Source organism: Bos indicus x Bos taurus, chromosome 3 (genome assembly GCF_003369695.1).
Source record: "Bos indicus x Bos taurus breed Angus x Brahman F1 hybrid chromosome 3, Bos_hybrid_MaternalHap_v2.0, whole genome shotgun sequence".
NCBI lineage: Eukaryota > Metazoa > Chordata > Mammalia > Artiodactyla > Bovidae > Bos > Bos indicus x Bos taurus.
In genome coordinates, this window is record NC_040078.1 from 113,471,024 (window position 1) to 113,492,424 (window position 21,401).

Sequence of the window (21,401 nt, forward strand, 5' to 3'; positions counted from 1 at the left end):
CAGGGAATATTCAGGATTGATTTCTCTTAGGATTGACGGGTTTGATTTCCTTGCTGTCCAGGGGAGGCTATGCAGTCTTCTCCAGCACCACAATTCGAAAGCATCAGCTCTTCAGTGCTCAGGCTTCTTTATGGTCCAACATTCACATCCATATATGACTGCTGGAAAAACCATAGGTTTGACTGTATCAACTTTTGTTGGCAAAGTAATGTCTCTGCTTTTTAATACACAGTCTAGTTTTGTCATAGCTTTTCCTCCAAGGAGCAAGCGTCTTTTGATTTTGTGGCTATAGTCACCATCCACAGTGATTTTGGAGCCCAAGAAAATAAAATCCGTCAGTGTTTCCACTTTCCCCCCATCTATTTGCCATGATCTTAATTATTGAATGCTGAGTTTTAAGCCAGCTTTTTCACTCTCCTCTTTCACTCTTATCAAGAGATTCTTTCATCTTCTTCATTGTCTGCCATGAGTGTGGTATCATCTGCATATCTGAGGTTGTCGATATTTCCCCTGGCAATCTTGATTCCAGCTTGTGATTCAAGCTGTGTGGCATTTCGCATGATGTACTCTGTATATAAATTAAATAAGAAGGATGACAATATACAGCTTTGACATGATCATTTCCCAATTTTGAACTAGTTAGCTGTTCCATGTTCAGTTCTAACTGTTGCTTCTGGACCCACATACAAGTTTCTCAGAAGGCAGGTAATGTGGTCTGGTACTCCCATCTCTTTAAGAATTTTCTGCATGGTTGTGATCCACAGAATGAAAGCCTTTCAAGTAGTCATGAAGCAGAAGTAGATTTTTTTCAGGAATTCCCTTGCTTTTTCTATGATGCAGTGGATATTGGTAATTTGATCTCTGGTTCCTCTGCCTTTTCTAAATCCAGCTTGTACATCTGGAAGTTTTCAATTCACATATTGTTGAAGGATTTTGAGTATTGCCTTGCTAACATGTGAAATGAGCACGATTGTGCAGTAGTTTGAACATTCTTTGGCATTGTCTTTCTTTGAGGTTGGAGTGTAAACTGAGCTTTTCCAGTCCTGTGGCCCTTGCTGAGTTTTCCAAATTTGCTGGTGTAATGAGTGCAGCACTTTAGCAGCATCAATTTTAGGATTTGCAATCACTCAGCTGGAATTCCATCACCTCCAATAGCTTTGTTTATAGTGATTCTTCCTAAGACCTGCTTGACTTCACAGTGCAAGACGTTTTGCTCTCGGTGAGTGACCACACCTTTGTGGTTATCTGATGATTAAGACTTTTCTTGTATAGTTTTGTGTAGGCTCCTCTGTCTGTGAGCTATACCAGGCAAGAAAACGGAGTGAGTTACCATTTCCTACTCCAAGGGACCTTCCGAACCCAACCTAGGGACAGAGTCCATGTGTCTTGTGTCTCCTGCATTTGTAGGAGAATTCTTTACCACTGCACCATCTGGGAAGCCCTGAACATAAACTATAAGATGTAATAAAGATCCAGAATAATGCACACTTCAGTCCCTACACAGAGCCTGCACGGAGGCATGGGGCCCGTCTCTCCTGTCCAAAGTGCAGCAGGCCCTGGAGCCTGGCGTCCTCCGAACCCCACTGTCATTACAAAGAGCTGCCTTTCCAATTGATGATTTAGGTAACAGGAAGTTCTATTCCATGAGGCAGAGAAAGAGTTCTCAAGCAGCCCTTCTGCTGTTGTCTTTAAGGATTCTTCCAGAAGTTTCCATATGAGGTAGCTGTTTGGACAGACTCTCTCCTGAGCAGTGCATGAGGTGTGCAGTATACAACAAGAACAATCCAGGGAGCCACCATCCCCTCCCTGCTGAGAGAAGGCTGTTCTCGTGATGTTATATGTTTCCCTGGATGTGCTCTGTGTTCACTCATGATGAGGAGAAATAGTTTAAAGAGTTCTCAGATAAGGTCACACGCAACAGCGGTTCTGGGTGGGGACTGGGGCAGAGGTGACTCCTCAGCGTTCAGTCCAGCCCCAGAGAACAGGGTTAGCAGAGAGGTAGGAGGTGACCAACAGAAAGGACAGGCACAGCCTTGCTTTGCGTCTTGGATGAACAAGAGAGTGAACCTGAATGCTCCCCAGACAGAGCAGCAAGTCTTACTTTTTCCCAGGAAAGGGGAGTGGTCTTCCGTGGGTGAACACACAAGTGATGAAACACAGGCACGGACTTATTCTGTAAGGATTAATGCAAACAGGGCACACTGCCCTCCAATGACATGCCATTGTTCTCAAGTGACTTGATGACAAGGTATGGAAACAAATATAGGCAGCGCAGGCTGAGCAGAAAGTCAGTAGCTTCTGGTTTGTGCGGAGATGGCCCTGGGACTGCAGCTTCGGCGGCAGGTGCTGGCTGGACTCCTGCTCTGTCTGTGCGCCGGGCGATGGGCTGAGGCTGGGAAGGTGTTGGTGGTCCCCATGGAGGGCAGCCACTGGCTCAGCATGCGGGAGGCTGTGCGGGAGCTCCACGCCAGAGGTCACCAGGCAGTGGTCGTTGCTCCGGAGGTGAACCTGCACATCAAGGCAGAGAACTTTTTTACCGTGAAAGTCTACACCGTTCCCTACACACAGGATGAGTTTGAGTCCATCACGAGGACCCATATTCATGTCTTTTTCCAAAGAGTACATTTTCTAACAATGTTTTGGGAAGCTATGGCAACTTTGAAAAATGTGTCTTTGCTGTTTGAAAGGTCTTGTGAGGCACTATTGCATAACAAGGACTTGATCAGAGACCTGAATGCCAGTTCCTTTGATGTGGTTTTAACAGATCCTTTTAACCCCTGCGGGGCAGTGCTGGCTAAGTACCTGTCCATTCCTGCTGTGTTTTTTTTGCGGCAAATTCCCTGTGACTTAGATGTTGAGGGCACAGCATGCCCAAACCCTTTCTCATATGTTCCCAGGTTGTTAACAAGGAATTCAGACTGCATGACATTCTTCCAAAGGGTCAAGAACATGCTCTACCCTCTGGCCCTGAAGTACATTTGCCAGTTTACCTTCACTCCTTATGAACGTATGGCCTCTGAGCTTCTTCAGAGAGAGGTGTCACTGGGGGAGATTCTTGCCTCTGGATCCGTGTGGCTGTTCAGAGGAGACTTTGTGATGGACTACCCGCGGCCGATCATGCCCAACATGGTGTTCATTGGGGGCATCAACTGTGCCAACAGGAAACCTTTATCTCAGGTGTGTACTGCTGCTTTTGTTCAATCAGTGCTCCTAGTGGAGCACATGTTTTTAAAAAAACTTTAATTCGATGTGCTTCATTATATACTGATCTATCTAAAGATTTCCACCTCTCCTCCTCCCAGCAGTCTTTGGTGAGCTAAATTTGTTGAAGTGTACCAGTAGTTAGTAAAGGTTTGTGATGGTCTTTGAGAAGAATGAAAGGTAAGGCTGAGGTCTGTAATAGGATTGACAAGCCATGTGTGATTCAACCGCGATTGTCCCTTTGAAAAGGAACTGTCGTAAAGGTTGTTCAGCTTTCTCTAGCTGAGGGAAAACAGAGAACATGAGCCATGAATTCCTCCATCAGGGGTTTTTGGTTGAAGGTGTTCAATAGGAGGAAGGAAGATCTGGTAGATTGCATTTGCTGCCCTGATAATTCAGAGTAGTTTTATCTTGGAGGGGATTGAGGTGTGGTCACAGAAGACCTGAACACCAAAAAATCAGAAGTTTTAGAAAAGTGGAATAAATTAATTGTAAGTGAGACAATCCCAGGGAGAGAAGTTGGGTTTTCTGTGATTACAGACAGAAATAAGTGAGAACATTTCTACAGAGATGGAGCTGTGCTGATCAGATGTCTTCTGGCTGGGAGTTGGGGTCTGGAGTAAAATGTAGGGCTGTACAGTTCGGATTCCCCACAGAAGGGTCATCAAGGTGGGACATGGAGGTCATTAAAGGCTAGCTGTAGGGGCTGGAGAGGAGCTAAAACTGAGCCTATGAACATAGTGAAGGTCTGGACAGTGATGCTGAGAACTGAGTCTCAAAGAGGAAAGATTTGTTATGAGGGGGTTGACCACATTTGCAAACCTCCCGTAGCCCAGGTCACCACACCCCAAGTTTTCATGGTGGGAACTATTGTACTCCTAATGGTTTCAGAGTCTTCATATGTTAATCCTGAATATGTGAGTTAAGTGAAATAGGACTCTTGTGGGCAGGATTTGTTTTCTTATCCACTGAATCAACCATCTTTTTTGCCCTCTTTTGTCACATGCACTGAATTTATATTAACTTCCATGATTTAGTTTTCATATTCTGATTTTTACATCTCTTTTCATTAACGTATTTATTATTGCTCAACTCTAACTTCATTTTTCTTTATTGCTCACACTACAAAGTTTTATTCTACTTTATTTCCTCTTCATGCAATGCATTTGTCCAATGATCAAACATGTATGTATCTGTGAGATTTGTAAAAAGTGAAATGTAAGGAGGTGGTGTTCTTTTTAGTTTTTCTATGTGAGTGTATGCCGGGGTCCAGCCCCGGCTGATCCAGGGTATTCGAAGGAGAGATGGCATAGGCGACCTATTTATTTAAATATTTATCAAAGATATAAAGAGTAATAGAATGAGGATAGCTCAGTAGGAAAATTCAGTGGAGAAAAGAGGCTGAGTAGCTTGGTTTACGCGGGAGACCAATAAAACTTCAAGACAAGAAGTTTGCACCACTTATGTAGGCCGCAGGCGTCCTTCCGTTCTCCCGAAGGAGATGAGACACTGAGGCCTCCCCGGTCGGATCTTAGAAGCCCAGGCATAATTAGCAAGCATGGCGGGTTCCACGCTCCAGATGGAGACTCAGCCAGAATTTGGGAGAGAGAGCGACATGGAGAGACCAAGTTGCGGTTAACAAGGCCCGCACTTTATTTTCCAAAGTAGTTTTTATACCTTAAGTTGTGCATAGAGGATAATGGGGGAAGGGGTGGAGTCATGCAAGGACAGCAGTTCCTGGTCCTAATCGAAGCCAGGCTTTCAAACTTATCATATGCAAAAGTTCAGGTGAATTACATCATCTTCTGGCCAGGAGGCCTGTTAACATTTTAAGAAACTTATTTTTCTCTAAAGGTGATTATTCCAAAGTCAGGCACCAGCCTCCAAAAAGGCATTGGACAAAGCTGCATTCCTATAGTGCAAAGGTGAGGTGGGCTCTATCAAGAAAAGAATTAACTCAAGGGTCCAAGGTTACAAACACTGAGGCTACTACTTACATTTCTATACACCCATTATATCAGTCAATACACTGCCAAGGACACAGTAGGTAAGGAGTATGGAGACTTAGCAGCAAACATTGGCCCAATAAGTGAAAAAACCTTTCACCAAAACAATTTCTAATCAGTCTTTTAACTACTCAAAGGAATCTGTGTTTAGACAGTTTAGAACATCTCCTGCCTCTCACAGTTGGGAGGCTCTGAACAATCACATGTGGCCGGAAAAACCTATTCAGGCAGGCTAGAGATTTCCAAAGGAGTTTGTAGGTTGAAACACTGTCACACCCAGGAATTATTAACTGGAACTGTAAGCTAACTCTTTTTTTCAGAGAGAGGTAGTGGGGGACAGCCCCCCGTAAAGTCAGAGGTGTAGGTGAAAGCACAAAGCAGAAAGTAGGCAGACTCTGGTTTTGGGGGTAGATGCTTGAGAATTTCCAGGGGGACTCCTGAGGCTTGATCCCGCCTGCGTATGCCGAGCCTCCTTCCTCATGACCTTTGTCATGGGTGGAGCTCCTCACGCTGGCTCCTGGCAGTGATAGAATTCCAGTTGAGCTATTCCAGATCCTGAAAGATGATGCTGTGGAAAGTCCTGCACTCAATATGCAATATGCACTCAATATGCAATATGCTGGCTCCCGGCAAGTGTATTTTCTAGAATTAACTGCATTGGCTCAAATCTTCACTCCCATTTTCCTAGCTGAATGACCTTGACTGGGTGAGTTAACCATGAAGAAAGTGAAAGTCGCTCAGTCATGTTCGACTCTTTGTGACCCCATGGACTGACTGTACAGTCCATGGAATTTTCCAGGCCAGAATACTGGAGTGGGCAGCCATTCCCTTCTCCAGGGGATCTTCCCAACCCAGGGATTGAACCTAGGTCTCCTGCATTGCAAGCAGATTCTTTACCAGCTGAGCCACAAAAGGGAAGCCCAGAGTTAACCATTCTGACCTTAATATTGTCACTGTGAGCACACAAATATTGTCTATTATCATTACTTAAAATATGCGCAGCAGGAAAAGTTGTGTCATTTGGAGGCATTTAGGTATGTTTCTGCCAAGTGAAAGATCACTTACCCTGAAATTCTCAAACGTTATACATGGTAAGCACACTCTTATCATTTTTGTTCCAACTAAATTGATTTTACTTTGAGATTTTGTCAGTCTTATTTATTTGGTATGTTTTATCCTTAGATGTGACTCCTTTAAATGTTTATGGAAATTTTTTTTCACAATAGGAAAGATAAAATTTGTAATATTTTTGTTCCTTCTCCTTCTTAAGGTTTATGATGGGTTGAAATATTTTATGGGTCCCCTCAAAGAAATAACTTTTGGATTTGCTCATTCTTTTTACTATTTTTGTTTTCTGTTACATTAATTGCAGCTTATTGTTTTTGTTGATGATATCATCTTGTTTCCTTTGTTTTACTTTATAGTTGTTTTTCTAATTTCTTATGTAAGCATTAAGTTCCTTTATGTTTTCTTAATAATGAAGAACTGAAGGTCATAGATAAAACATTCTCCCCATTCCTTAGATTTTGGTATAAACTGCTCTCATTTTCTTTTTTTTAACTTAAATGCATGTTTTTTATTTCTTCTTTGAGTCAGTGAGTATTTTTTAAAAATGAGATTGTTTCCAAACTCCCATATAGTTAACATTTGTTGCATCCATCTTTCTGTTATCTTTTGCAATTATTTTGAATTATAATCAGAGAATGTTTCTTGTGGAGTCACTACTTTAAAAAATGTTAATAGGTTCCTTTATAGTCTAGTACAGAATAGTCCAATGCAAGTCACATACGTAACTGAAAGCTTTTTAGTAGATATATTTAAAAAAAGCAAAAAGAGGGTTAAAATTAATTTTAATTATATATTTTACTGAATCAAATATATAAAAATACTAACCTTTAAACATATACTCAATATAAAAAATTTTCAGGTACTTGTTTGTCTTTGTTTCTTTCAGTTTTATTGAGATATAGTTGACATGCTTCCCTGGAGGTTCAGATGGTAAAGACTCCTCCTGCAGTGCAGGAGACCCGAGTTCCATCCGTGGGTCGGGAAAATCCCTTGGAGAAGGAAATGGCTACCCGCTCCAGTGTTCTTGCCTGGTGAATTCCATGCACAAAGAAGCCTGGTGGGCTACAGTCCATGGGGCTGCAAAGAGTCAGACATGACTGAACAACTCACACTTTTGCTTGTCATTTTCCTGTAGAAGCTTACGGTGGACAGCAGAATGATTTGACTTACCTAGATCATGAGACGTTTACTAAAACAAATTTAGTGGTCACCCGTTATCTCACATAGACAAAAAATTAAAGGAGTTAATGTTGTTAATTCTTTCTGGAGTTATTTCTCCAGTGATCTCCAGTAGCATATTGGGCACCTACCAACCTGAGGAGTTCATCTTTCAGTGTCCTATCTTTTTGCCTTTTCATACTGTTCATGGGGTTCTCAAGGCAAGAATACTGAAGTGGTTTGCCATTCCTCTCTCCAGTGGACCACATTCTGTCCGACCTCTCCACCATGACCCGCAGTCTTGGGTGGCCCCACACAGCATGGCTTAGTTTCACTGAGTCAGACAAGGCTGTGGTCCATGTGATCAGATTGGCTAGTTGTCTGTGATTGTGGTTTCAGTCTGTCTGCCCTCTGATGTCCTCTCTCAGCGCCTACTGTCTTACTTGGGTTTCTCTTACCTTGGACATGGGGTATCTCTTCACGGCTGCTCCAGCAAAGCACAGCTGCCTCCCCTGACCTTGGATGCGGGGTAGCTCCTCGCAGCTGCTCCTGCGCTCAACATTCAGAAAACTAAGATCACGGCATTCTCCCATCACTTCATGGCAAACAGATGGGGAAACAGTGGAAACAGTGGCTTACCTTATTTTTGGGGGGCTTCCAAAATCATTGCAGATGGTGATTGCAGCCATGAAATTAAAAGACACCTTACTCCTTGGAAGGAAAGTTATGACCAACCTAGACAGCATATTAAAAAGCAGAGACATAACTTTGCCAACAAAGGTCCATCTAGTCAAGGCTATGGTTTTTCCAGTAGTCACATATGGATGTGAGAGTTGGACTATAAAGAAAGCTGAGTGCCGAAGAATTGATGGTTTTGAACTGTAGTGTTGAGAATACTCTTGAGAGTCCCTTGGACTGAAAGGAGATCCAACCAGTCCATCCTAAAGGAGATCAGTCCTGGATGTTCATTGGAAGGACTGATGTTGAAGCTGAAACTCTAATACTTTGGCCACCTGATGGGAAGAGCTGACTCATTGGAAAAGACCCTGATTCTGGGAAAGATTGAGGGCAGGAGGAGAAGGGGACGACAGAGGATGAAATGGTTGGATGGCATCACTGACTCAATGGACATGGCTTGGGTAGACTCTGGGAGCTGGTGATGGACAAGGAGGCCTGGCGTGCTGTGGTTCATGGGGTCGCAAAGAGTCAGACATGACTGAGCGACTGAACTGATACTGCTGCTGCTGCTGCTGCTAAGTCGCTTCAGTCGTGTCCGACTCTGTGTGACCCCATAGACGGCAGCCCACCAGGCTCCCCTGTCCCTGGGATTCTCCAGGCAAGAACACTGGAGTCGGTTGCCATTTCCTTCTCCAATGCATGAAAGTGAAAAGTGAAAGTGAACGTTGTTAATTACATCCCTAGTGTTTATTTCTCTTATAGCTCCACATTGCACCCTTAGACTGCCTTCACCCAGTCCCCCTCCCCGCGTCTCCTGCCTCTGGTAGCCACAGATCTGGTTTCTCTCTCTCTGAGTTTCTTGCTTCTTTTTGTAGTATGGTTGGCCTGCAGCACTGTTTGCTCCTATTATGCAACTTAGAGTTTCAATACTTTGATACAGTTAAAATAATCACCACAAGAAACCTAGCTATGGTATTCATCATAGAAATGTATTACATAACTACTGACTGTATTTCACACACTCCTTTCACACCTGTGACATTTATTTTGCAGCCGAAAGTTTGTATTTTAATCCCCCTCAGCCTTCTCTCTCCTCTCACTCTCCTGCTTTTTGTCAACTACCTGTTTGTTCTCTATGAGTCTGTTTCTGTTCACTTGCTTTGCCTTTTCTTTTTCTTGTATAAGTGAAATCATGCAGTATTTGTCTTTCCCTGACTTACTTCACTAAGCGTGATACCCTCTGGGTCCATTCATGTTGTCACAAATGACAAGATTCCTTTCTTTCTTATGGCCGAGCAATATTCAGTAGCCAGTATTTTCGACTGTAGTAAACGAGGCTGCAATGAACATAGGGGTGTATATATCTTTTCTAATTAATGTTTTTTGGGGTATGTTCTGGATAAATACCCAGGAGTGGAGTTGCTGGATGATATGACAGTTTTGTTTTTAACTTTTTGAGAAACCCTGTACTGTTTTCCATAGTGACTGCAACAATTTACATTGCCCACAATACTGCCCTAGAGTTCCCCTTTCTCGACATCCTCGCCAACCGTTGTTATTTATTGTCTTTTTGATAATAGCCATTCTGACAGGTGTGAGGTGATAGTTCATTGTTGTTTGATTTGCATTTCTCTCATGATTAGTGATGTTGAGCATCCTTGCACATGCCTGTTGGCCATTTGTATGTCTTCTCTGGAAACATGTCTCTTTAAGTCTCAGTCCATTTTTAATCATGTTGTTGTTTTTTTTTTTTGGTTGGTATTGACTTGGAGTTCTTTGTGTCTTTTGGATATTAACCTATTATCAGATATATTATTTGCAAATGTCTTCTTCCATTCAGAAAGTGGCCTTTCCCTTTTGTTAGTAATTTTCTTTGCTGTTCAAAAGATTTTAGTTTGATAAAGTCCCATTCGTTTATTTTACTTTTGTCTCTCTTGTCTGAGGAATCATATCCAAAAAAATGTAATAGTAATATTAATAGTAATATTTAAAAAGTTAAAGAGGTTACTGCCTTATGTCTTCTACCCGAAGTTTTATAGCTTTAAGTCTTTAATCTATTTTGAATTTGTTTTTGTTCATAGTGTGAGAGAGCAATCCAGTTTGATTCTTTTGCATGCAGCTGCCAAGTTTTCCCAATACCATTTACTGAAGAGGCTGTCTTTCCCCCATTGTATATTATTACCTCCTTTGTCGTAGATCAGCTGCAGTATAGATCTGAAGTTATTTCTGCCATATATTCTGTTCCACTGATACATGTGTGTTTCTGTAGGACCTTACTGCTTGGATCACTGTAGTTTTGTAGCATAGTTTTAAACCAGGAAGTGTGATTCCTTCAGTTTGACTCTTTTTGAAAAAACTGAAGTATAGTTAATTTGAACAATGTTGTGTTAGTTTCTGTCATACAGCAAAGTTATTGAGATATATATTCTTTTTCATTACAGATTATTACAAGGTATTGAATATAGCTCCCTTTGCTGTACATGCTAAGTCACTTCAGTCGTGTCCGACTCTGTGCGACCCCATAGATGGCAGCCCACCAGGCTCCCCCATCCCTGGGATTCTGTACATAGGAACTTGCTATTTATCTCTTTTATGTATAGTGATATGTAGCTGTTAATCTCAAGATCCTAATTTAACTCTCCCCTCTCTTTCCCTTTTGGTAACCAAAAACTTCTTTTCTATGCCTGTGAGTCTGTTTCTTTTGAAAAATAAGTTTATTTGTATCATTTTTTTAGAGTCCATGTATAAGTGATACCACATGATATGTGTCTTTATCTGATTGTTTCACTTAGTATGATAATCTCTAAGGCCTATCCATGTTGCTGCTCCAGTTCTGTTCTTTTTTCTCAAGATTTTTTTGGTTATTCAGTCTTTTATGCTTCCATATAAATTTTAGAATTATTTTTTCTTGTTCTTTGAAAAATGCCATTGGTGTTTTGATAGATACTGTGTTGAATCTATAGCTTGCCTTGGGTAGTATGGTCACTTTAATAATGTTAATTCTTTTAATCCATGTATCCACAGTGTATCTTTCTATTTGTTTGTGTCATCTTCAATGTCTTTCATCAGTGTCTTATAGTTCCCAGAGTATAGGTCTTTAACCTTCCTATATTTATTCCTAGGTGTTACATTCTTTTTGATATGATTGAAAATAGAATGGTAATATTATTAATAATTTCTTTTCCTGATAGTTCACTCTCAGTGTATAGAAATGCAGTAGATTTCTGTATAATAATTTGGTATGCCTTCAGTCAGTTCAGTTCAGTTCAGTTGCTCAGTAGTCTCCGACTCTTTGCCACCTCATGAATCACAGCACACCAGGCCTCCCTGTCCATCACCAACTCCCGGAGTTCACCCAGACTCATGTCCATCGAGTCGGTGATGCCATCCAGCCATCTCATCCTCTGTCGTCCCCTTCTCCTCCTGCCCCCAATCCCTCCCAGCATCAGAGTCTTTTCCAATGAGTCAACTCTTTGCATGAGGTGGCCAAAGTACTGGAGTTTCAGCTTTAGCATCATTCCTTCCCAAGAAATCCCAGGGCTGATCTCCTTCAGAATGGACTGGTTGGATCTCCTTGCAGTCCAAGGGACTCTCAAGAGTCTTCTCCAACACCACAGTTCAAAAGCATCAATTCTTCAACACTCAGCTTTCTTCACAGTCCAACTCTCACATCCATACATGACCACTGGAAAAACCATGGCCTTGACTAGACGGACCTTTGTTGGCAAAGTAATGTCTCTGCTTTTGAATATGCTATCTAGGTTTGTCATAACTTTCTGTCCAAGGAGTAAGCGTGTTTTAATTTCATGGCTGCCATCACCATCTGCAGTGATTTTGGCCTTAACATTACTGAATTCACTGATGAGTTCTAATAGTTTTTGGTGGTGATTTTAGGATTTTCTATGTGTAGTGCATATCATGTAATCTGTGAAAAGTGACAATTTTACTTCATTCTGTCAACACCAATCGTGGAGCTCATGTCATCCTGCTGGAGGGTGGGTGAGGCCCAGGAGCACTGGTAGGCAATTCTAGGTCCCAGGTGGCTGAGAGCTCAGGAGATTCTAAGGTAGCTGGTCACTAGTGGATGGGTCTGTGTCTCCACTCAATCAGCCCTTTTACATGAGGCACCCTTGTACTGGTGTTGACAGGGTGATGGGTGGGGCTGGGTCCTGATACTATTGATCTAGAGAGAGAGGATTTCAAAATGGCACTAGCCAGCACAGTGGCATCGTTAGAACTGAGCTCCCCCAAAACAGTTGGTGCCCATATTTATATGATCTCTGTCTCCTGCCTCTCTGAGAGGCTGTTTAAGATCAGCAGGTGGGTCTGACCAGGCTCCTTTCTGATTGCTGCTTCTTCCCTGGTCCCTAGAGTATGTGAGATTTTGTGTGCACGCTTTGAGAGTGGAGTCTCTATATCCTACAGCCCCTGGCTCTCCTGAAAGTAAGCCCCACTGGCCTTCCAAGCCCAACATTCTGGAAACCCTTCTTCCCATTTCAGGACCCCCAGGCTAGGAAGCCCAATGTGGGCTCATATCCCTCACTCCTGAGGGAGAACCTCTGCAATACTAATTAACTCCCATTTGTGGATCGTCCACCATGGGGTGTGGGTCTTGATTATACCATATCTTCAGTTCAGTTCAGTCGCTCAGTTATGTCCGACTCTTTGTGACCCCATGGACTGCAGCATGCCAGGCCTCCCTGTCCATCACCAACCCCCAGAGTTTACCCAAACTTGTGTCCATTGAGTCGGTGATGACATCCAACCATCTCATCCTCTGTTGTCCCCTTCTCCTCTTGCCTTCAATCTTCCCCAGCATCAAAGTTTTTTTCAATGAGTCAGTTCTTCGCATCAGGTGGCCAAAGTATTGGAGTTTCGACTTCAACATCAGTCCTTCCAATGAACACTCAGGACTGATCTCCTTTAGGATGGACTGGTTGGATCTCCTTTCAGTCCAAGGGACTCTCAAGAGTCTTCTCCAACACCGCAGTTCAAAAGCATCAATTCTTCGGCTCTCAGCTTTCTTTATAGTCCAACTCTCACAACCATACATGGCTACTGGAAAAACCATAGCCTTGACTAGACGGACCTTTTTTGGAAAAGTAACATCTCTGCTTTTTAATATGCTGTCTAGGTTGGAGAAGGAAATGGCAGCCCACTCCAGTGTTCTTGCCTGGAGAATCCCAGGGACGGGGGAGCCTGGTGGGCTGCTGTCTATGGGGTCGCACAGAGTCGGAAATGACTGAAGTGACCTAGCATAGGTTGGTCATAATTTTCCTTCCAAGGAGTAAGCATCTTTTAATTTCATGGCTGCAGTCATCATCTGCAGTGATTTTGGAGCCCAGAAAAATAAAGTCAGCCACTGTTTCCCCATCTATTTGCCATGAAGTGAAAGTGAAAGTCACTCAGTTATGTCCAACTCTTTGTGACCCCATGGACTATACAGTTCATGGAATTCTCCAGGCCAGAATACTGCGTGGGTAGCCTTTCCCTTCTTCAGGGGATCTTCCCAACCCAGGGATCGAATCCAGGTCTCCTGCATTGCAGGTGGATTCTTTATCAGCTGAGCCACCAGGGAAGCCCAAGAATACTGGAGTAGGTAGCCTATCCCTTCTCCAGTGGGTCTTCTGAACCCCGGAATTGAACCAGAGTCTCTACAAATCTTGTGGTTCCTTCTTTATATACTTAGTTGTGGAAGATCTTTTCAGCTAGTCTTTGGTGTTTCACATCAGTATTTGCTCTATAAGTTGTAATATTGGTGAGCCTGTAAGAGGAAATGAGCCCAAGGTCTTCCCAGTCCAACATCTTGGCCAGTTTCCTCAATATAAAATTATTGAGATACTTCAGAATTAAAAATTTCATACTAATTCCTCAAGACCTGGTATGTCTTTTATACATACAGCACATAGCAATTTGGACTCTACACATTCCTGGTACTCAATACTCGTACATAGTCAGTGGCTACTATGTGAGACAGCATACGATCAGTGTTTGTAAACATTCCATATGTAAACCTAAAGAGGTATATTTAAATTTTTCTATTAAGAAAAGCTCAGTGTGCCCAATTCAGAAAATAATACCTAAAAATATACCCCCATTTAACTGAATTTTTCTCAAATTACATTTGGAAGTTTTACTAGTTTTCCTTTAAATATATAGCTTTTAGATTGTTGCACATAGGTTTATGACTGTTGTGTTTTCTTCATAAAATTTTCTTTTTAATGCTTAATTGTGGTAAAACATCCCTAACATAAGATTTACCATTTTAACCACATTTAAGTGTACAGTTTGCTGCTGCTGCCGCTAAGTCACTTCAGTCATGTCCGACTCTGTGCGACCCCAGTACGGCAGCCCACCAGGCTCCCCTGTCCCTGGGATTCTCCAGGCAAGAACACTGGAGTGGGTTGCCATTTCCTTCTCCAATGCATGAAAGTGAAAAGTGAAAGCGAAGTCGCTCAGTCGTGTCTGACTCTTAGCGACCCCATGGACTGCAGCCCACTAGGCTCCTCCATCCATGGGACTTTCCAAGCAAGAGTACTGGAGTGGGGTGCCATTGCCTTCTCCGAGTGTGCAGTTTAGTAGTGTTAATTACAGTCATATTGTTGTGCAACCAATTTCCATAACTCTTCGTCTTGAAAAACTGAAACTCTACCCCTTAAACTATATCTCTCCATTTCTCCCACCTCACAGTCCCTGGAAACCACCATTTTACTTTCTGTGTCTATGAATTTGAGCGCTCTAGATACCTAATATAAGTGGAATTGTACAATATTTTTCTTTTTGCTACTGGCCTTTTCACTTGGCATCATGTTCTCTGGATTCATTCATGTTGTCATATATATTCTTAGAATTTCTTTCCTTTTTAAGGCTGAAATATATTTCATTGTATAAATGAGGCACAGTTTGCTTATCTGTTTATCTGCCAATGAACATGGTTGGCTTTCACCTTTAGGCTATTGGGGATAATGCTGCTGAACATGGATGTACAAATCCCTCTTTAAGACTCTGTTTTCGATGCTTTTGTGCATGTACTAAGAAGTGGAATGGCTGGATCATCTGGTATTTAAGTTTTTGAGGAGCTGCCATTCTGTTTTGACAGTGGCTACAGCAATTTACATTCCCATCAACAGTACACGAGGGTTCCAATTTTTCCACATTTTTTTCCTTGTTTTCTGTTTTGTTTGTTTTATGATTGCCATCATAATGGTGTGAGGAGACATCTCATTGTAGCTTTGATCTGCATTTCCCTAATGATTATGTTAAGCATCTTTTCAATGCTTATTGGTTATTTGCACATATTCTTTTGAGAAATGTCTAAGTTGTTTGTCTATTTTGAATCAGGTCTTTTTGCCGATGTTGAGTTCCATGAGTTCTCCATATATTCTGGATGTTAATCCTGTATCAAACATATTTGTAAATGTTTTCTTTCACTCTATGGTGTGCCTTTTTGGTTTTGGCTTCTCTGGTGGCTCAGATAGTAAAGAATCTGCCTGCAATTCGGGAGACTGGGATTCGATCCCTGGGTTGGAAAGATCCCCTGGGGAAGGGCATGGCAACCCACTCCAGTATTCTTGCCTGGAGAATCCCCTGGACAGAGGAGCCTGGTGGGCTACCGTCCATGGGGGTCACAAAGAGTCGGACACGACTGAGAAACTAATACAAGAAGTTCATACATAAACGCTTATATCTGTATCTTAAGTTTGAATGTATTCTAGCAACTCTGTGCTTTCACTCTGTTGTTAATATCATTTGATGCACACATTTAAAATTTTTTCATGAAGTCCAATTTTTAATTTTTTATTAGCTATTCTTTGGTGTAATTTCAAGAAATCTTTGCCAAATGTTGTGTTGTCTTCTCATATGTCTAGTTTGAAGAGTTTTATAGCTCTGGTCTTACATTTAGGTCTTTGATTTTGAGTTGAACTTACATGTGGCATTGGGCTTCCCTGGTGGCTCAGTGGTAAAGGATATGCCTGTCAATGCAGCAGACACAGGTTCAATCTCTGGGTCAGGAAGATCCCTGGAGAAGGGAATGGCAACCCACTCTAGTATTCTTCCCTAGGAAATTCCATGAACAGAAGAGCCTGGTGGGGTTTCAAAAGAGTCTGACACGAATTAGCAATTAAACAAATATAAAATAATATATGGCGTTAGTAAGAGTCCAATTTCATTGCTTACATTCAGACACCCAGTTTTCCCAGCACCATTTGTTGAAAAGATGGTCCCTACTGAATACTGGGGAGAAGGCAATGGCACCCCACTCCAGTACTCTTGCCTGGAAAATCCCATGGGCGGAGGAGCCTGGAGGGCTGCAGTCCATGGGGTCACTGAGGGTCGGACACAACTGAGCGACTTCACTTTCACTTTTCACCTTCATGCATTAGAGAAGGAAATGGCAACCCACTCCAGTGTTCTTGCCTGGAGAATCCCAGGGACTGGGAAGCCTGGTGCACTGCCGTCTATGGGGTTGCAGAGTTGGACACGACCGAAGTGACTTAGCAGCAGCAGCATTGAATATTGTGCAGCCTTGCCCAAAATAACTTGACCATATATGTGAAGTCTATCTGGATTTAAAAGTTGTTTGAGAGCATTGATCTGATAGGAGTCACTCCTATTAGAAAACAGAAATGCTTCTAGGTGAATTTTTTGGGTCATATTACAAATTTCAGTGAGATTTGACTTGGTCTATCGTTTTTATCTATACCTTAATTTGGTGCAAAATCAAGAGTTAGAGTGTTCATTCTTCCCAGGAATGATGTTGTATGCCTCTTCATTTATTTTATTCTAGTATAGATTTAAAGCTCTAACTGGACCAGAGAAAATACCATCAGTTTCCAATCCCCCAAGTGCACTGTGCCTTAGTTGGCTTAGTATATGTGTTACTTTGAATGGCAAGGATGGGACAGCCGATCACATTTTTGCTGGTCTAGGGCTGGGCAGCCAAAGAAGCCCTCCCACATCGTCCCCAGGGCAGACGGGACACGGAGATGCCGTATCCTGCTGAGCACACGTGAGCATCAGTCTCTGTAGCAGGGCCGCCTCGTGGGCCCGAGATGCAAGCAGTTGCAGAGGCCCCGCCTCAGAAGGGTCCCACAAATTCAGGAACCCCTCTGTTTTGGAGGAATCTATCCTTATCAGGACTCAACACTGTAACTGACCTTGGAGAAAAATGTGAACATAAACAATAAGATATAATAAAAGCCCAGATTAAGGTACACCCCAATCCCTAAACAGAGTAGCAGAAGACTGACGCCTTCAGCATCAGAAGAGGATTCAGAGAGACAGGTTGGGGGCAAGGGACAGCTCCCTGATGTCCAGGGTGTGCAGATCTTCGGGACTTGTGCTTTCTGACCCCACTGTGTCATTGCTAAGTGTTGCCTTGCCCATCGATGCTTTAGATAACAGCAACTCTTATTCCAGGAAGTTAATACAGATGTTTCAAACATCACTTCTGTTGTCTTCATCAGGAATTTCATCAGATATTTCCATATACGACAGCTCCTCCAACAGACTCTCCCCCTAAACAGTGGAAGAGGTGTCTCAGTGTGGAAGAGGAACAAAAAGACAATCAGGTTCCCTCCTGCTGAGAGAAAGCTGTCTCAGCGATGTTGTATGTTTCCCTGGAAGTGAACAATGAAGGGCTCCTTGTTCGCCCATCAATCAGGGGAAAGAGTTTAAAGAGTTCTCAGATAAGGTCACATGCACCAGAGGTTTTGGGTGGGGACTGGGACAGAGGTGACTTCTGAGAGTTCAGTCCAGCCCTGTAGAGTGTGCTTAGCAGAGAGGCAGAAGGTGATCAAAGGGAATGTGCCCGCGCAGCCTTGCTTTGGAAATTGGATGACAAACATTTCAGTGACCTAGAATGCTCCCTACCGGGAGCAGCAGAGTCAGAGGAGATTTTCCAAGAGAAGGGAGGAAGGGACTTTCCTAGGGTGAAATCAGAGGTGATGAAACCCAGGCATGGACTTATCCTGTAATGATTAATGTATGGGTGGCAAACTGCCCTCCAGTGCCATGCCATTTTGCTTAAGTGACTTGATGATAAGATAAAGGGAACAAATATAGGTGGCATAGCTCAACCGGAGACTCAGTAGCTTTTGGTTTGTGTGGAGATGGCCCTGGGACTGCAGCTTCCGTGGCAGGTGCTGGCTGGACTCCTGCTCTGTCTGTGCATCAAGCGATAACCAAGTCTGAGAATATGCTGGGGGTCCCCATGGAGGGCAGCCACTCGCTTAAGCATGCAGGGAGGCCATTAATGAGCTCCAGGCCCAAGGCCACCGAGCAGTGGTTGTTCCTCTGCAGGTGAATATACACACCCAGGCAGAGCGCTTTTTCACCACGAAAATCTATGCGATTCCTGACACACAGGAAGAATATGATTCTCTCATGGGGGGTCATGTTCATCTGCTTTTTGAAAGAGGATGTTTTTTAGCACTGTTTCTGGGAGCTACGGTGTCTGTAACGACTGTTTGCTCTCTGTAAGGTCTTTTAAGGTATTCCAAGGACCTGATCAGGCACTCGAATGCCAGTCCCTTTGATGCAGTTTTAAGGGACCCTATGTACTGCCGCGGGGCTGTCTTGCCAATCCAGTTCACAGCAAGAACTGTTCTGCTGTATCTCACTCGCGCAATGTTTGTTGAACCTGTGGTAGGCAAGGCGCGAGCTAAGAGGCTGGAATAAGACTCAAGAAGCCGTGGAAACTGCAGACACGTTTCTTCTCTCCTGGCTGGCACAGCAGCCGTAGCAGCAGACACAGTATATTGTCTCCTCTCGTGGCTGACCCGACGGACACAGCCATGAGGCTTTAGGTGGAGCTCAGTCAGGTACACCGCACAAAGTAGCCCAGGACCAAGCAAGTACCTCCTGAGGCGCATGCTCAGTGCTAGACAACGCGCTTAGCTGTTCAGTTCAGTTCAGTTCTCTCGCTCAGTCATGTCCGATTCTTTGCGACCCCACGGACTGCAGCAGGCCAGGCCTCCCTGTCCATCACCAACTCCCGGAGCTTACTCAAACTCGTGTCCATCAGGTCGGTGATGCCAGCCAACCATCTCATCCTCTGTCTCCCCCTTCTCTTGCCCTCAATCTTTCCCAGCATCAGGGTCTTTTCCAGTGAGTCACCTCTTTGTACCAGGTGGCCAAAGTATTGGAGTTTCAGCTTCAGCAGCAGTCCTTCCTGAACGTGCCATCCTGGCTGATTAGCTGTTTTCCCCACAGGGGCTGGCTAAGTACCTGTTGATTTCTGCTGTATTTATTTATTCATTTATTGTGTTCCCTCTGTGTGACTTAGATGTTGAGGGCACAGTATGCCCAAACCCTTTCTCATGCATTCCTAGGTTGTTAACAATGAATTCAGACCGCATGACATTCTTCCAAAGGGTCAAGAGCATGCTCTACCCTCTGAGCCTGAAGTACATTTGCCAGGTTACCTTCACTCCTTATGCACGTATGGCCTCTGAGCTTCTTCAGAGAGAGGTGTCGCTGGGGGAGATTCTTGCCTCTGGATCCGTGTGGCTGTTCAGAGAAGACTTTGTGATGGACTATCCACGGCCCATCATGCCCAACATGGTGTTCACTGGGGGCATCAACTGTGCCAACAGGAAACCATTATCTCAGGTCTGTACTGCTGCTTTTATTCAATCAGTGTTCCAAGTGGAGCACATGTTTTTAAAATTAATTAATTAATTACTTTTGTTTTTTTTTGCCATGTTGCAGTGCCTGTGGGATCCTAGTTCCTCAACCAGGATTTGAACCTGGGCCCTTGGCAACGATGGCTTGAGTCCTAACCACTGGCTTGCCTGGGAGTTCCCAAGTGAAACATACTTTTTATAAATATCTTACTTCCAGGTGCTTAATATATATTGATCTTTCTAAAAGTTCCTACCTCACATTCTCCTTCTAACAGTCTCTGTTGTGAATTGTTAAAGTGCCTGCAGTAGTGTGGTAAAGTTTGTGATGGTCTTTGAGAGGAGTGACAGTCAGGGATGAGGGTCTGCAATAGGACTGATAAGCGATGGTGTTTGTTATTCGCCTGTGATTGCCCTTTTTTGTAGGCACTGTTGTAACCATTGTCCGATTTTCTCCAGCTGAGTAGGAAGGAGCACGTTTGTTGAGCTGAGAATCCATCCATCAGGAGTTTTTGCCTGAGAGTGTTCCGTAGAAGGAGGAAAGAATAGCAGATGGCATTTGTTGAACTGATACTGGTTTTGTCTTGGAAAGGATTGTGGTTGCAGGAGACCTAAACACCAAAAAGAATCTGAAATTTCAGAGAGGTAGAGTAAGTGGAAGAGAGATAATACCGGAGAGAGAAGTCGAGGTCTCCGTGATCAGAGAAAGGAATAATTGAGCCCAACTTCTCAGAGATGGAGCTGTGCTGACCAGAAGTCTTCTGGCCAGGACTTGGTGTCTGGAGTAAAATGTGGTGATGTACGGGGCTGGATTGCGTGTCATATAGGTCTTCGAGGTGGGACACTGAGGTCATCAAAAAGGAGTGGTGGGGGCTGGAAGGAGGTAAACTGTGAATGCAGTGAAGGTGGGGGCAGTGATGCTGAGAACTGAGTCTCAAAGTGGGAAGATTTGACCTCACCTCCAAGTCTGCCCCGGCCCTGACCACTCCACTCCAAGTTTCCATCATGGGAACTACGGCTTTCCTCACAGTTTCACAGTCTTCTCAGGTTAACTCTGGATATTTGGGATTAATTGAAATAGGACTCTTGGGGGCAGGATTTGTTTCTTAATCCACTGAGTTAGCCGTTTGTTTGTTTTTTTGCTGACCTTGTGTCTCATGTACTTAATTTATATTAACTTCCATGACTTTAGGTCTCTTATAGCTTTTGTATTCTTCAATTGTGGGAGATCTTTTTATTGCTGATTCAGTGTCATTACTGGTAATTGGTTTGTTAATATTTTCTATTTCTTCCTGGTTCAGTCTTGGGATGTAGTCCATTTCTAAGAATCTGTCCATGTCTTCTAATTGTTCATTTTATTGGCATATAACTGTTCACAGTAATCTCTTATGATCCTTTATATGTTTTGTGTGTTTCTTGGGACTTCATCTTTCTCATTTTGGCTTTTATTTACCTGGACTTCCTTTCTTCTTGATGACTCTGACTGAAAGTTTATCAACTTTATTTTTTCAAAGAATCAGTTCTTTGTTTCATTGATCTTTTAAATTTCTGGCTTAAGCTTTACGATTTTTTTTCTTTATATTCTTCTGGATTTTGGTTATTCTTTTTAGTTACTTTGGGTGTAAGTTTAGGTTATTTCAGATTTTTCTTATTTCATGATCTATGC

General features: G+C 43.1%; 1 pseudogene; it reads left to right on the forward strand.

Annotated features, from left to right (window-relative positions):
• The first annotated feature begins 1,961 nt into the window (after positions 1–1,961).
• Positions 1,962–4,454, forward strand: LOC113890192 (annotated as a pseudogene).
• Positions 4,455–21,401: the final 16,947 nt, after the last annotated feature.